A 17138-nucleotide genomic window follows, 5' to 3' on the forward strand; every position below is an offset into this window, starting at 1 on the left:
TGTACAGTTAAATAGGGTTAAAATAGTATGTTTTATATTATGTGATTTTCACCACAATAAAAAAAACATTTAATAAAAAAAAGCTAGTTCCTTGGCCCCTCCTGCTTGATTCTCTTTCGTATAGTCTTAGAAAGATGAACTCATTTGTTCTAATTCTCCACCTTCCGCTGAGGAAGGTGAAAACTTCCAAGTTACTGGAAAACAAAACACAAAACCAGAAAACAGTGAGGATCAAATGGTTGTGGGATCTAAGGTGACACAGCAAATCTAGGATGGAACTTTCAAAAGTGAGTATCATTTAGTTGATGTAGTGGATAAACCAAGGGCCAGAAGTTAGAAGGTATGACTATGTTACTCACTACCTGTGTGACCTTTGGAAAAGCCCATATTCTTGATCTTTCAGTTTCCCATTTACACAGTGAGGATCCAACAATCATTTTATGGTCCATTTAGTATTTCTAGTCAAAACAACCTTATCCACAAAGAAGTTAACTGCAGGTGAAATATCTGTGTGGTCGAAAAACAAACGAACGAAGAAACAACGAACAAGGACATTTCTTGCTCCTGGAGGATCTCCTTCTGGAAAAGAAAGCTACCCTGAAAGACATGCATAGAAATTTATTTCCCCCGTGCTTGTGGGCATCTTACTGTACTCATAGCATATTGTGCTATATACTATATTAAATGTCTTAAATGTCTGCAATAAGGATTTCATTTAGATTTAATGTCAGAATTGTAAACATTAATGAAATGCTAATAGAGTGATTAACAACACATGCTTTGAAGTTCCTCAAATATGCACAAAAAAAGAGAAGACCTTATAAGAAAAATGGAACTTTACTCTGTAGTTTTTTTCTTTTTTTTGGAGTTGGAATATCTCTCAAATGCTCGGTTCTGAATAAACAGAAAAACAGCAGGAGGATAAAAAAACAAGGCTGAATTTCAGTCACACGGATCTCAGCAAGAAGTAAAAATAAACTCTTTAAATGATGTTTCTTTTCCACAGCTCCCAGAGGCAGGTTTGGTAAAAAGTAATTTGAAAATAGACAGATTCATCTTTTTGCCTTTCCCTGACTCTGCTGATTCTGTAACTTCTTCCATATTAATTAAAGATTTCTGGGATTTTGCTTTTTTTCTCCCTTTCTCAGAGAGCCACCTAAGAACACAAATACTGGAACAGAACCTGTCTGGTAATTTTGTGATATCCTAATTTCAGGAAAAGAGCACAGAGCTATTCCCTCAGAGTTTACCTGGTCCAAGCTCCCTGCTTATCGATGAAGTCTAGAGAATTGAGGCGATCTGTTGGGCCTCACAGCTAGTTTGTGAAAGATCTGTGACTGATCATAGCTCAGACCAGTACCTTTCCCCCCAATACTGCATGCTGTCTGCTGTCCTCAATTAAACTAAGACAGTGTCCTTCATAACTCACTGTTGCAATAAATACCTCTGTGATTTGGCATAGAGTTAGACGGTTCAACCACGACATGAGCTCCGTGTAGCTGGGTCCTTACAAGTTCAGCACCTGAGAAAAATTAAGTGGAGAATTGAAAATCATATCCAGCTGGACGTTAGCATGTGTTAAACAGGGTTTTGATGTTAAAGGTTTTAAGTGCGTGACTGGTACACCTCAGGGCAAGGCCCAATCTGCCCTGAGAATCTGTTCTTGCTTTTCTTTCTTTTCTCCTTTAATCAATCCCATTCAGTTTTCAATTCTCTTTCTCACTTTGCAAAGTGCCAGACAAATTACTGGTATCCTCTATGAACCTCTGGTTTCTTATTGGTTTCGGAACTCATACCCTCCTGAGAATATTTCAAGGTAAATCTTGGTCAAGTCACATTTAATAAAATTTTAGGGACACAATTAAAGCTAAAACCTTTATACAACTTTTATAGCTCTTCATCTTCCATTTTCTATTTCTCTTCTGGAATGTATTCTCTTAATGCTTTACGTTTTCTCTAAAATTCTTTCTGCTCTTCTTTAACAACGTGTCTTCTGAACTATGGGTGGTCTCAAAGTCTTAAGATTATTAATACAAAGTTGCTGACATTCAGCTCTTTTTGAAATATGAAGGTGGCAACTTCATTTGCTTCAACCTAATACATTGTAAAGCAATTTGGAATATACACATTTCAGCAGAGATTTTTTTTTTTCTTAAAGTAGAGAAACTGTAATAAAACCATGATTTTTACTGAACATTGTAGTGTAGAAATTTAAAGATTTTTAAGAAAAATTCTGCTTAGATGATTTGTTTATTTGCTTATAGTATAAGTAATTTTATGTCCCAGTTTGCCCGCAAGCCTCCGGGTTTTGCCTGTTGCCCAGCATTCTGTCTGTTTTAGCATTTGCTCAGGATTTTTCTCAAAGTATTAGTATTAACTGTTGCATTAACAGAATAATACCACCTCGTTAGGTTGGTTGATCTCTGCTTTGTGTCTAACATCGGCTCTGATGCTTTTTAGCAGTATGTGAGCTACATGCATAGTGAACAGAGGTCTTAGCTTAAGGTGTAGTCAAATCACTCTTTTTAGACACAACAAATAGATGTCTCCTTTTCAAGGGAGGAATGTCAGGTGCTCACTGATAAAGAGAAATGTGTTCAGATACAAGCAGTGTGGGGTAGCTAAGCCTTTCTGGTTTTGAATGGTGCTGGGAGAGGCATTTGAATTTGCTGCCCTGGTGGCCACTCCATTTGCCAGCCAGTCATGACATGGCCTTGCCAGGACTCCTGCCAAGGCCTGAGAGATGCTCCAAGCTACCATGTTACCAGTTGGCAGGATCAATGACAAACATGGAAAATTCTGTTAGACATATGCAAAATGTGTGTGAGCTAGAAGCTGGTCGGTCCTGTGTAGATCGCATTGTGAGTAGAGTGAATGTCTTCACCATGGTGATTTTGTCACCTTATGTATGGTATAGGTCTACAGCCACTATCTAATTGTTTGGTGATACTTTTTTTTTTTTTTTGGCAATAAACCTTTTTGACAGAAATAAGTTCAAAAGGAAGAAAAGTGCCCTTGTAATGAAAATTTAAGTACTAAATTTTCATTCTCAAGAAAGTTGATGAATGTGTAACTTTCCCAAAATGTTTGTCCACAATTACCGTCCACCTCGGAAGCTGTGTTGCCGTCACTGACCACATGGAAACAAAAACACACAAATCTGCTGAATAAGCATCAACACCCACAAGAGAATTAGTAACTTAAGAAGACTGTTCCTGAACGCAATACTTCAATCATTGCAGTCTAGATGATGTGTTCACATATAATAATGTGAAGCTTAGCTTTTTATGTACACTTTTAAAATAATTGTTCTTCTGAATTAATTTCTCTTATTTTTTTATTCCTAGTTTTCTTCTGTACATAGTACAAAAACTGAATTAATACTGTTACTGTGTTGGCTCCGTTGACAGAAGAAAATACTCACTAGCAGTTAAATGATGACAGTTTTGTATTACTGTGATCAACCGGTTTCTCATCTGAGCCACAGAACACAGAAAACTGATTTGGGAGACTGTTTTCTCAGTTCTTCCAAAGATGGTACATAACTAGTGCCATTCCAGATGTGCATACCACGACATACAACCAATGCCTTGGAGTATTAGAGCTTCATTCTCTTAAAGAACCCTGGCTGAAACAGCCCGAGTCACATGTTTCACATTGAAAATCCATAAAGATAATACCAAAAATATCAAAAATCATCTTCCACCTAGTCATAGAATCAAATAAAGCTTTTGGAGGTTCAGTCTTTCAAAGGTGAAATTTCAGACATCATTTTGGATACTATTATAAATTCAGTTAAAAATTCCAACATTGAGACAAAATTATGTGTTTTGTGATGGTATCACATATTCAAAGTTTGGTGAAGCACACCCTCATGATACAGTCAGTGTGGTCACTAAATGGAGAAACATATAGAACAGACATGTATATGGAATTAATGGGTATTGTATTATTCAAATTGTGTCCATGCAAACAAACCACAGTATTCCACTGTCAAAATAAAAGCTATTGCTGACAGCATTTACATCTATTTTGATAAATATGGTTAAAGTAATTAAACTTAATTTTTTGTTATGAAGCCGATGCTGAATTTGAAAATGTTAAATAAAAGCAGATATTTTCTTGCTACATTTCATAAATCAAAACGTACACGTGTTTAAACCTATGTAATTGACTTACGTGTCCCATAAAGTTATTGAAATGAAATGTTTTTGTAAATAAGTTCTCTAGTTTTAATTGCATTTTGTTCCAAATCATTTGGACGTCTTTTATTAAAGCTTTCAATAATTGACACACCAGAAAACTTGAGCCTTTGAAAACATCAGCTTTTTTAAAGTTTAGAAAATTGCAATTACTAATATCAAAATTTGCAAGCAGGAACATTATTAATTGAACATTAATACAAATGCAGAAGAATTGATCTTGCATACGAATGTAGGGGCACATCGCATCCAATGTAGGGGCATATCTCATCCAATGAGATTGTGAGAGCCTCAAACTGTATGAGCCTTAATTCTGAGCTTCAGTGAGACCTTGAAATATTTCAATTTGAGGGAAGGTTCTTTTCATGGAACTTTTATTTTTAATTAGATGCATTCATATTTTCTACCAGAATGGAAATGAAGTTGAGAAGACTGAGAACTTTTCAGCATTTACATTCTGTGAATCTTTTTTTTTTTTTTTTTTTTGCGGTACGCCGGCCTCTCACTGTTGCGGCCTCTTCCGTTGCGGAGCACAGGCTCCGGACGCGCAGGCTCAGCGGCCATGGCTCACGGGCCCAGCCGCTCCGCGGCACGTGGGATCTTCCCGGACCGGGGCACGAACCCGTGTCCCCTGCATCGGCAGGCGGACTCTCAACCACCGCGCCACCAGGGAAGCCTTCTGTGAATCATTTTTAAATGTTGTAGATAGAGACATCTTATTTGAAGAATTTGGTAATATAAAAATATTTATCAATGAAAGTAATTTGGATGGAAACCAAAAGACAGAAACTTTAAAGATAATTTAGCTGAAATATTTGTACATTTTCTTACAAAGAATTAGAATTAAGAATATCCCCTATGGAGCAGAATTTGTTCTGACCTCACCTAACCATCTATAGAGTTTTTTCAGTTAAAAATAATATGGTGTAAAGAAGACATGATTGACAATTCCAGTGATTTCAAATTTATTTAATAAAACTTCAACTTTAGAGAAGATTGTCGGAAACTTTACTGTGTTAGACACAGTAAAGAAAATTAAAATAATATTACTATCTTATTAAAAATAAAATCTTCAGATATGTATTTGTGACAGTTTTAGAGGCTGCTGTGTCTAATAAACTGATTTAAATATTTAAAAGTAAGCCAAGAGGGCTTCCCTGGTGGCGCAGTGGTTGAGAGTCCGTCTGCCGATGCAGGGGACACGGGTTCGTGCCCCGGTCCGGGAAGATCCCACATGCCGCGGAGCGGCTGGGCCCGTGAGCCATGGCCACTGAGCCTGCGCGTCCGGAGCCTGTGCTCCGCAACGGGAGAGGCCACAACAGTGAGAGGCCCGCATACCGCAAAAAAAAAAGAAAAAAAAAAAAAAAAGTAAGCCAAGGATAATTACTCTGCAAAAGTTTTTTTCATGTTCAGAAAATTGATATAAGGAAGTTGTAAAATATTTGCTTTAATGGACACAAATATATGATTTTTTGTCTTTTAGAGATAATTTTGAAAGTCTTTTTGAATAGAACAATTTTACGTATCTCTCAGTATTATAAAACCTAGGTTTTATTTTTTTTTAATTATTTTTTCTATTATTATTTTTGGCGGATAATGTTTTTTATTCCAATTAACTATTTATACTATTGTCATTAGAAATGCCACTGATCTTACTTGCCTCATTCTGGTTTTTATTCTTAATACATACTTTTCCTATTTTCCTGATGATTATAATGCAAATATTATCAAATTTTGATTCTTCTTCAACTAATAAGTCACTGTGACACATTACAATTATATACCTGTACAAATAATTATATATGAATTTATTTTTCCTTAATCATTGGTGAAAAGGAAATAGCATACTTTAATCCTCTCTCTTCTTTTTTTTATTTAACATCTTTATTGGAGTATAATTGCTTTACAATGTTGTATTAAAAACTGAGTTTTTAAAAGCAAGAAATAACTTGTGGAATAATTTCCCTCTTCCTTCCTTTCTTTTTGGCTATGTCCTCTCCTCCTTTCAGGTCCAGTTCAAGCCTGATGCTTTATGTATGCTAAGATTAAATACTGTCAATATAAATACACCTTTTTGACATCTATCTTCACTTCCTCTCTCCCACATTTTCCTATTGGGACCAGGAAGGATTTCTCTGAGCCTTTTATTCATTGTGGATTACTCATCATCTGAATCACCTTTGACTCCATTACCTTGCACTGAACTATCTTTTCATACACTGCCTATGGCTTTTAGGTGACGTATGTCATGGCTTATAGCTTTTGTGTCCCTATATAAGGGTTGGTGCTCAAAAAAGTATGTGTTGTTGAGGACTGTATTCCATACTATAGTCAAAGAAGATAGTCTGGATTCTAGATGGAGGGAGGGGCGGGTTACAAAATTAATGTATGACTGTGTCAAATCAACTGCTTTTATAGTCTTCTTTCTAGCAGTAGAAAGAGCTCCTGCGATAGTTCTGGTTCTGCGGAATATAAGAAAGGCCAGTTGGGGGTGGGGATAGGGGTTGGGAAGTTGGTGGAGGCTTTTAATTTAGTTGACCCAAAAGGATGAAAGGTGAACTAGGAGGGTGATGTATAAGATTATAAACATTGAGAATAGATGTATTCTAGAATAGTCATATTGGTTAAAAAAATGGTATTTTAGAAATACGGTAGGTAAAAGAAAATGTCAAAACCAAGGACATTAAAGAAAAGGAAGAAAACTTTTATTGTAATAGGAAAATATGGGAGAGAGGAAGTGAAGATGGCTGTTGAAGACATTATTTATTTTGATAGTATTTTATCTTAGTCTAGCCTAAAATGTGATGTGTTCACATTCATTAATAGAAACTGATTGAAAAGTTGTCAGTGGGGTGGCAATGCAGAGAGGAAAGAATGGTTTGGTGCAAATAATGCTACATAAAAAATATTATATTTTAGAGTCTCCTACAGGTACATTGTCTCCAGCATTAGCTTTCAACAAAACAACAGCAGCAAAAGGCCCTAGTGATTTTAAAATGAGGTTATTGATACCAACGTGTGCTGGGAATCAAGCCATAATTAGCATTCAAAGATTTATTATTAGGTTAAGAGCATTTCAAATCGACCATATCTTATGTACATATAAGATAATCTCTTAAAGGTCATGCCTCTTGGAGACACTTGTTTTCTGACATCTTCATATCCCAGCTATCTGCAGAGGCATGGGGGAAAGATAAACAAAAGTATAAATAAACAAGACAGAGAATGAATTTTAACCTCATCTAGGTATGGAAAACATGGAAATAATAACACATGCCTTTTCTAGACCACACTTCCAGATTACAAAGATGAGTGAGAAAGGAAAGTTAACTTTGGCAAATAAATATGTTTAGAGTCTCCTAAATTTCTTGGCTTCTCTTATTTTTCAAGTGATTATTAAGAGGGAATTAGGGAACCTCAATATGGTGTAGAGAAGGGTTTCAGAATTGGACTTTGGAGACTTGAGGGTTTTTTATTCCAGATGAGATTGCAGTGACCTTGAACAAAGCAATTCAGCCCTGGGTCTCACTGTCTTCACCTCCCGAAAAAGGAGTTGTGGTAGATGACAGCTCAGTTACTTTCTGATAAATGATTTGAAAACCTGTGTAGTGATAATATGACCCTTTATCCAAATGGGAAGATGCAAGGGGTAGAAACCATGAGAGCAAAGGAACTGTCCAGGGTGCTTAGAAACACTGGGGTCCATTCATTCTCTGGAGTTATGATCAGAAGCCACAGTATGACTCCATCTGGTATTCATCCAGCATCTCTACTATGTTAAATGCATAGTAAGCTATTCCGTCAGTATCAAGTGTGTATAATTCAATATATGATCAATTTCCTTTTGCTTAAGGGAGAGATTACATATTTAGAATCATCTCTGCTCTGTCTTCAACTAGTTGCTGGCCTTTAGATCAGTCATTCCATCCATTGGTTATTTAGAGCAGGATATCAGAGTAGATTTCATGGCATACTTGCAATATTGATTTTCCAGGAGTCATCTTGGGACAGGTGAGGATGCGTACATTGTTAAAGAGATGGAAGGGACGGAGATGGAAAAACACACCTTTGACAACGGTACGAAAGAAAAGAGAAAGGAAAGAGGAAGAGGAAGACCTGAAAGACAGCTAAGGGGAGCTAATTATAATTAAGCAATCCTCAGTTGCTTGACCAGACCACACTGAAGGAGGTTGTGGATGTGTGTACACTATATTAGCTTGTCACAGCATGACCTTGTACTCCATCATGAATTGCCATAACTTCTTGCTGATAACCTACTTTGGGGTGGGGAAAGGTGCAATGAGAACGTGCTGCTTTTGAATTGTAGTGAGACTTAAGCCTACTGGGTGGAAAGGGGGGAGGTGAGAACTCCTTGAAGTTGAAATACTTGTACAAAGTCTATATCTTTTTCCCTTCTAGGACTGAGGAAAAAGTGTAGACAGCAATCTTCTGGCATCAGTGTTCAGGCTAAGGACTATGGACTGGGGATCTGAAGTTGTAGGCTTAATGTGACTGGTAGAGATCTTTAGGGAAGTGTGATGCTCAGAGTGATGTGGTAGCATCACTGAGGTCACTCTGGCACAAAAGACCCCAAGGAAGAGTTTGGTAAGAATTAGACAGTGTCAGGGTCCCTGCTTAGCACAGAAGAATTTTGGTCTTATCAGAGGATTTGCAGAATGGATAAGATAACCAAGGCAGAAGCCCAGCCACATGGGCTCATTAAATGGGAAGGATTAATAGGAATTTACGCTATAGACATACAGATGCCAGGCCTCTTCTCAGGTCTGCTGAATACCAGGTTATAGCAGAACTTGGGGAGAAGGAAGGTAAAGGGTGCTCAGAAGTTATGGGAATGAATGACTGAATGATTTAGGGTTCTATTTGCTTAGACTGAGAACCAATGAGAAGGGACATTTAGGAAGAGAGACGTTTAGCTCTTTCTTTCAGCATGTCGAGTTTGAGGTTTTTATGACATTGTCAAAGGAGGCTATGCAGGAGGTGGTCAAAATATGACTTTGGTTTTGAGAAAACTGCCGCAGGATGATTTAACACCCTGCATACTGACTTTGATTTTCCTCCTACCTTTAAGTCTCCTGGGAATTTCCCCTTATTTCAGCAATTTCTTTGATATTTATCGAGTGTTCCTAGGGGTTTTGTAGGTGGGAGGTTTTCAGACTCTCAGCTGGCCTTATGGCTGGGGAGCAGCCTCAACACCTTGTGTACTTAATAAATACTACTGGGTAAATGAATACATGGAAACTGAGGATTGTGAGTACATTTGATGGGAAGAGTAAGGTAAAGCTTTCAACAAAAAGGGCTGATAGAAAAGTCAAGATACCTGGCAGGGCATCCAGCCCTGCTGAGTGACAGGAAGCGGGGGAGGAGTCACCTCTGTTCAGACGCAGCAAACGGGGAAGGAGGCCTGAGATTGGAAGGGGCACTGGAAGATTGTTAGGTCACTTGTTTCTTTTTTTTTAAACATCTTTACTGGAGTATAATTGCTTTACAATGGTGTGTTAGTTTCTGCTTTATAACAAAGTGAAGCAGTTATACATATATATATATCCCCATCTCTCTTCCCTCTTGCATCTCCCTCCCTCCCACCCTCCCTATCCCACCCCTCTAGGTGGTCACAAGGCACCGAGCTTATCTCCCTGTGCCATGCGGCTGCTTCCCACTAGCTATCTATTTTACATTTGGTAGTGTATATATGTCCATGCCATCTACAATGTTGTGTTGGTTTCTGCTGTACAGAAAAGTGAACCAGCTATACATACACACATATCCCCTCTTTTTTAGATTCTTTTCCCATACGGGTTATTACAGAGTACGGACTAGAGTTCCCTGTGCTCTACAGTACGTCCTTATTAATTGTCTCTTTTATATACAGTAGTGTGTATATGTCAGTCCTAATCTCCCAGTTTATCTCTCCCCCCACCTCTTTCCCCCCTGGTAACCATAAGTTTGTTTTCTACGCCTGTGACTCTATTTCTGGTCACTTTTAAGAAGCAAGTCCCTATACGTGATGAAAGAAGAACGTGGTTTGCATTTCTCCAGTGATTAATGATGTTGAGCATTCTTTCATGTGTTTGTTGGCAATCTGTATATCTTCTTTGGAGAAATGTCTATTTAGGTCTTCTGCCCATTTTTGGATTGGGTTGTTTGTTTTTTTGATATTGAGCTGCATGAGCTGCTTGTAAATTTTGGAGATTAATCCTTTGTCAGTTGCTTCATTTGCAAATATTTTCTCCCATTCTGAGGGTTGTCTTTTCATCTTGTTTATGGTTTCCTTTGCTGTGCAAAAGCTTTTAAGTTTCATTAGGTCCCATTTGTTTATTTTTCTTTTTAATTTCCATTTCCCTAGGAGGTGGGACAAAAAGGATCTTGCTGTGATTTATGTCACAGAGTGTTCTGCCTATGTTTTCTTCTAAGAGTTTGATAGTGTCTGGCCTTACATTTAGGTCTTTAAACCATTTTGAGTTTATTTTAGTGTATGGTGTTCGGGAGTGTTCTAATTTCATTCTTTTACATGTAGCTGTCCAATTTTCCCAGCACCACTTATTGAAGAGGCTGTCATTTCTCCACTGTATATACTTGCCTCCTTTATCAAAGATAAGGTGACCATATGTGCATGGGTTTATCTCTGGGCTTTCTATCCTGTTCCATGGATCTATATTTCTGTTTTTGTGCCAGTACCATACTGTCTTGATTACTGTAGCTTTGTAGTATAGTCTGAAGTCAGGGAGCCTGATTCCTCCAGCTCAGTTTTTCTTTCTCAAGATTGCTTTGCCTATTCGGAGTCTTTTGTATTTTCATACAAATTGTGAATTTTTTTGTTCTAGTTCTGTGAAAAATGCCATTGGTAGTTTGATAGGGATTGAATTGAATCTGTAGATTGCTTTGGGTAGTGTAGTCATTTTCACAATGTTGATTCTTCCAATCCAAGAACATGGTATATCTCTCCATCTATTTGTACACTACCAAATGTAAAATAGATAGCTAGTGGGAAGCAACTGCATAGCACAGGGAGATCAGCTTGGTGCTTTGTGACCACCTAGAGAGGTGGGATAGGGAGGATGGGAGGGAGGGAGACACAAGAGGGAAGAGATATGGGGATATATGTATATGTATAACTGCTTCACTTTGTTATAAAGCAGAAACTAACACACCATTGTAAAGCAATTATACTCCAATAAAGATGTTTAAAAAAAAAAAAAAAGAACCTGGTTACAAGAGCTTGGGAACGTGTGGGTGGAAAGCGAGAGATATGGCTGAGAAGGGCAGGTGAGAGGTGAAACAGCCGTTTGTGTGGAAAGCAAATTTAGGGAGAGTTTCTTGAAGATAAGGGAGACCAGAAATTGGAAGTTTTATTCTCACCACCACTAAGTGTTATCTAGAATTTCAGAATAATCAAACTTTGTTTATTAACTGACTTCTTGGATTAATATCAGATCTTAAATGATTATTAAAAGTTTGCAGTGTTGTATGTGAAAATATGACACCTTAGGTCATGGATTAGAAAATACGATGGGGGTCTAAAATCTTTATACCATTTAAGAATACTCATATCAATTTTATTCTCCTTTGCATAACTTACAGATGATTACAGTAACTTCAGAGATGCTGGTAAATCGAGCTGTATACATTTGAACAAGCATAATTTTAACTTTAAAATGCACACAACATCAAAACTGCCAAGTTGTAACTAAGTATATATGAGCAAGAGAGTTTGGAGAAGAGCCTATATCCACTTTCCCGGACTCTCATAAGAACCCTTGAATATTTACTCAAGGGAATGTCATAGTTTGATTTTGTCCAGGAATATTTAGTTCTACTCACTGAGTTCATTAAACCCAGCTGTTTTTCTCAAAGAACTAGCTGAAGGAAATGGCAGAAGTGGTGACAGAGAAGCAGAAATAGAATACCAGAAAACGTGAGAAAGCAAGGGTAAAACAGGAGGGGTGATCACAGTTTCACACTGCTTATATCATTTGTTTACTCTCAAATTCTTCGAGTAGGTGATTTATTAAATAAGGCCCTTTGTAATCACACCACCAACGTCTTCACTAAAAATAGGATGGGGCTGGTTTGAACTTTCTGGAAATCTCATAAAAATTAGCGTCAGATGCCTCTGCTGTCCTCTGACTGTGTGAGGTTTTGGACTCCCTGGCTCTGTCCATTCCAACTGAGGCTCTTTGGCTGCAGGGCCACTGACACCCACTTCTCATCAGCCTGGCAGAGCCCAGTGGGGCACGGTCTCTGGTGGGTTGGTGAGGAGCCTGGTCTGGGGACAAACAAAGCCAGGTGCCACAGGGACTCACCAGCATGCCACGTGGTGGCCAAATGTCGTGAGATGGAAAGTTGCTTGTGGTAGTCTGCTGTCTGCTAGGATGAGATTAATTAGGGAACAGGAAAAACATGCACGTTGCTTTCGGATAAGTGGAGGACAGCCAATTGAGGCCAGGCTTTTAGCCTGTCTCACGGCAATCACTTACTCCGAGGGCCCGTGTGTTTACACACACTCACATGTGCTTATGAAAACTTGACTCCACCAAATGGAGCCAGCAGAGAGTACGGAAGGCAAAGACACAGCAAAACTCCTTTTCTCAAACCCTCAAACTCTATTACACCATCTAAAGAAATGGATTCTATTATAACCTGTGCTTAAAAGTTGAATAGCAGTAAGTAGAAGTGGCAAATGTGTTTCTATTGAGGATGTTGACTGGAGAAATTATTTAAATTTTCCACATGGAAAAATAGATGCAGAGCATGTATGAATTTTTTCAAGGTTATTCGACAGTGGTGCTACTGTGTCTTGGTGGGAAGCATGGCTATTTTTAAGTCTGATGAAAACTATAGATAGTTTTCCTGGAAAAATGAATGCATACTTACACACACACACACACACACACACACACACACACACACACACACACACACACACACACACACACACACACACGATGGAGAGGGAACTTTGGATGCTATTTCAAAGGGACTGTTTTTTCTCTGTAGCTCATTTGTGAACCCATTTATGGGTTCAGGATAAGAAGTTCTGGCATAGCATATTATGAAAAAGTATCATGTGGGTGAGGAAAATCTGAAAACTTAATAAAGGTTCCCTATGTCTCAAGAATTTGACTAGGTACTGGATGGACATTGTTTCTAATTTTTGTAACCATACTAAGCAATAGGGACATTACCTCTCTTTTATAGAGGAGAAAGTTGAGGCTAAGAGAGAGAAATTCACTTGGCAGGAGAAAGTATTTCCTAGCGATTTGGAGCCTAGACTCTGGGGGCAGATTGCTTGGGTTCAGATCATGTTTTTTCCCCCCCACTTATCAGTTAGAAAATTCTGAGTGAGTTTCTTATCCCTTGGTGTCTTGGTTTCCTCAGTCATCAGTGAGCATAATGATGGAATTTCACTTCATAAGCTCTTATGAAGATTAAGTAATACAAGACATGCCAAGTGCTTAGAACATTGACTGGCACATGGTGAGCACTAAATAAATATTTGTTGTAATATTATGGTTAAAGACCACAAAACTAGTAAGTAAGTAGAGGATCCAAGAATCAAACCAAGTTCTGTCTGGCTGGAGCCAGACTCCTTCTGCCACCATGCATATTTCCAAACTTGTTTTACATTTGTCCTTTGGTAAATCATATAATGTTTCCAAATTTTAGTTTCTGTATCTATAAGATACAGATGATGATAGTAACAATAAAAACACCTCCTCCCTTTTTGGGGAGGATTATATAAGACACCAGTAAGTACAGTTTAGTAAATTGTCAGGCACTGTGACAATATTCATTGCTGTTTTCATCAGCGATTAAAGAATCAATTTGACTCAAAGCAAAGAACCCTGTGTTTCCCCTTCTACATTTATCATCATGGAACTAAATTTGTATCACGTGCACTCACCTCCAAATCTATCTCAGAAGACACAGTCATTGGAGGTGGTCACAGTTCTGAAATGAACACTCCATCGTCTTAATGACTCTCAAAGTGGGATATAAAGGAGAGTTTAAGCACCCCCTGGACCTTCAATAACATTTTCCTAAGGTAGGCAGAAAAAACACCAAGTGTTTTTATTAAAACAAATGTTTGGGAACCACATTTATGTTTATTCCAAAATTGAGAGAACATAGTAGTAGCCAACGACTTCACTATGTTGGCACAGAAACTTATATTTTTGTTAAACATCAGGTTCGTTGTCCTCAGCTGGAATGCATGATTTCAGTTACTCTTCAAAAGGTCAGTTTATTTCTGGGAGTAATATTTCTGCAATGCTAAGAATCAGAGGCCAAAAGGGGAAAGAGGACACGGCCTATGGAATAGATTACATCCCTTTCTGGAGTCCCTGAGGGAAACTTAGAAACGAGAGCTTAGCTGTCCTAAAGTGGAGACTTCTACTTTGGAATGGAATTATGATGTTGCAAGAGACTCATTTAATCAAATTTAGTTCCATCTTGCTCACAGAGTCTAATTCCCTAGATGTCAATTCAGGTCTTTTCTTCTGCCAATTCATGTCCCTCAGCCCCTTCGAAAAATAATTTGCAGTATCCCATTGGTTGGTCACGCATATACTGAGGGCCTAATATGTATGAGGTATGTACACTAGTCCAAGAGGAAAGACATGGTTTCTTTCCCAAGTTGTTCAGCCTGGTGGAGGAGAGCATCCTGCCAAAACCCATCTTAGGACCTGCAGTGTGGTAGGGGCCCAATAAATCTCTGTTGAAGGATTGAATTCATGCCAATAAAAGTATAAAGTGGGGCTTCCCTGGTGGCGCAGTGGTTGAGAGTCCGCCTGCCAGTGCAGGGGACACAGGTTCGTGCCCCGGTCCGGGAAGATCCCACATGCCGCGGAGCAGCTGGGCCCGTGAGCCATGGCCGCTGAGCCTGCACATCCAGAGCCTGTGCTCCACAACGGGAGAGGCCACAACAGTGAGAGGCCCGCGTACTGCAAAAAAAAAAAAAAAAAAAAAACCCAAAAAAGTATAAAGTGCTAGAGGAGAAATGTTGCTGGGAAATGAGCTGTTCCTTTGGCTGGTGGTGGTCAGGGAAGAATTCCCAAGGGGAGTGACATGTGCACAATGCTGGTAGAAATGTAGGAATTTGCTGGATGGGCAGGGAGTAGGAGTTGGAGGGGAAGAGCGCCGAGGTGTGAACCTGCAGTTTGGGCTAAAAGCCCATCAAGCAGCGAGAGATACGGGGGCAAACTGTCACTGCTTTGATATTCTCCATAAAAGGAAGTCCGAGTTTATTCTGTGTTTCTGAGGAGTCCCACGAAGTTTCACACAACGCATCTCTCTCTTCCATTTGTCCTTTTAGCACTTCATATCCACAGAAAATTATTGACATTCTGTCCACGTGAGCAGAGAGTTTTGTACCAAGTCTGAGCCAGGCATTAAAAGCCGATCCTCACTCTGCCCCAGGGGTCGAGTCCACACCCTTCGTTTCACCACTTACAGGTTCTTCACTGCTGTGCCGCCTTCTTCCATGGGTGGCTCAGGGCTGGGAGGTCAAGTGGCTGAGACTGGTGGCGTCACAGAGCTGGGGCTGGTGGAGCAGCAGGGTATACGGTTATGCTAGCACTCACCTGAACTGTGGAGAGCTAGATGCTGGCACCAGCATCTTCAAGGAATGACAGGTGAGAACCACAGTGGCTGGTCTGCAGCCAGAATACATGACCACGGAGTGGATGAAAGAAGGGGTCCAAGACGCAAAACTAAGGCATCAGGACCGACAGGAAGATCAAAGTAGCTATAGGAGAGGATGGCAAGTCTGGAGGAATTTCCTGGGCTGGTTTCAGATACTTGTGATGCTTTTGAAGAATTGCCTGTGGCCAATGGTTAGAACCCCTTTTATGTGCTTCCGTGCCGTGGCACTCTGTGTGTGCCTCTCAAGTTTGTAATGATTTCTTAAAGCCTGTATTCCTAACTGGATTGTAACTTCCACAACAGCGGCAATTGTGACTGCTGCTCCTTTGATGTTACAGTCAGTACTTAGCTTAGTAGGTGCTCAGTCAATAGTATTGAACAATTCATGGGATGGATGTGTGGCTGGCCTGACTCTCCCTTCTGGCCCTGAAGGTATGTAATTGGTGGTTTTGTTGAGATGGAAACGATGGCTGAGATCTTGATTAAAACTTGGATCCACTAGAGCTCTTCCCCCGAGGAAAAGAATATGATGGACGTTCTCTCTGGAAGGAAGCCGATGCCTTTTGAAGTTGTACCTGAGGGACCTGAAGAGAACCTTGCCCATTAATTCTTCTACCAGAGAACACCATCCTTCCCTGAGCTTCCTTTCTACCACAGGCCAAGACTGTTTTTTTTTTTTGGGGTAGCAGACACTCAGGAAATGCCTGTTGATTTGACTTTTCAATGTGCCGTACAAGAAAACAAAAGGCAGGACATTTGAGATTTCTCTGAAATGAAGGGAACAATTTGGATAAAGGTCATGAGAAGGAAGAAGGCTTCTTTACAAGCACAAATTTAGATTTGGAAGTTAGCCCTACCCTCATTTTACATGCGGGGATCCTGAGACTCAGTGGGTGAAATGCTTCGCTCGTCCACGCAAACACGTAATGTTTACGTGTCTGTGCAACACTTCAATTTTGGTTTTTATTTGCAAACTCAACTTGAACCCAACGCTTTGACCTCCTCTCACACTCAGGCTTTCACCTTTCTCAGGAGGAAGTAGGTAAGCACGCCTGGTCTATGACTGAAGGTGGTGGAGGCAGCTGGATAAGGAGCCCAAAATATGCACCTTATTAGCCTTGATTTCCTCTTAACTTTGAAGTTCTCTCCAAGGCTTTGAGAGTTTTCTTTTATTCATCCACACGCAGTTCTGTACCTCCAGACAGCTCTCCATCTCCACACACATACGTATCTATGATTCTACAGACAGCTTTGATGGATATCTGTGAGACCACA

Source organism: Tursiops truncatus, chromosome 8 (genome assembly GCF_011762595.2).
Source record: "Tursiops truncatus isolate mTurTru1 chromosome 8, mTurTru1.mat.Y, whole genome shotgun sequence".
Classification (NCBI taxonomy): Eukaryota; Metazoa; Chordata; class Mammalia; order Artiodactyla; family Delphinidae; genus Tursiops; species Tursiops truncatus.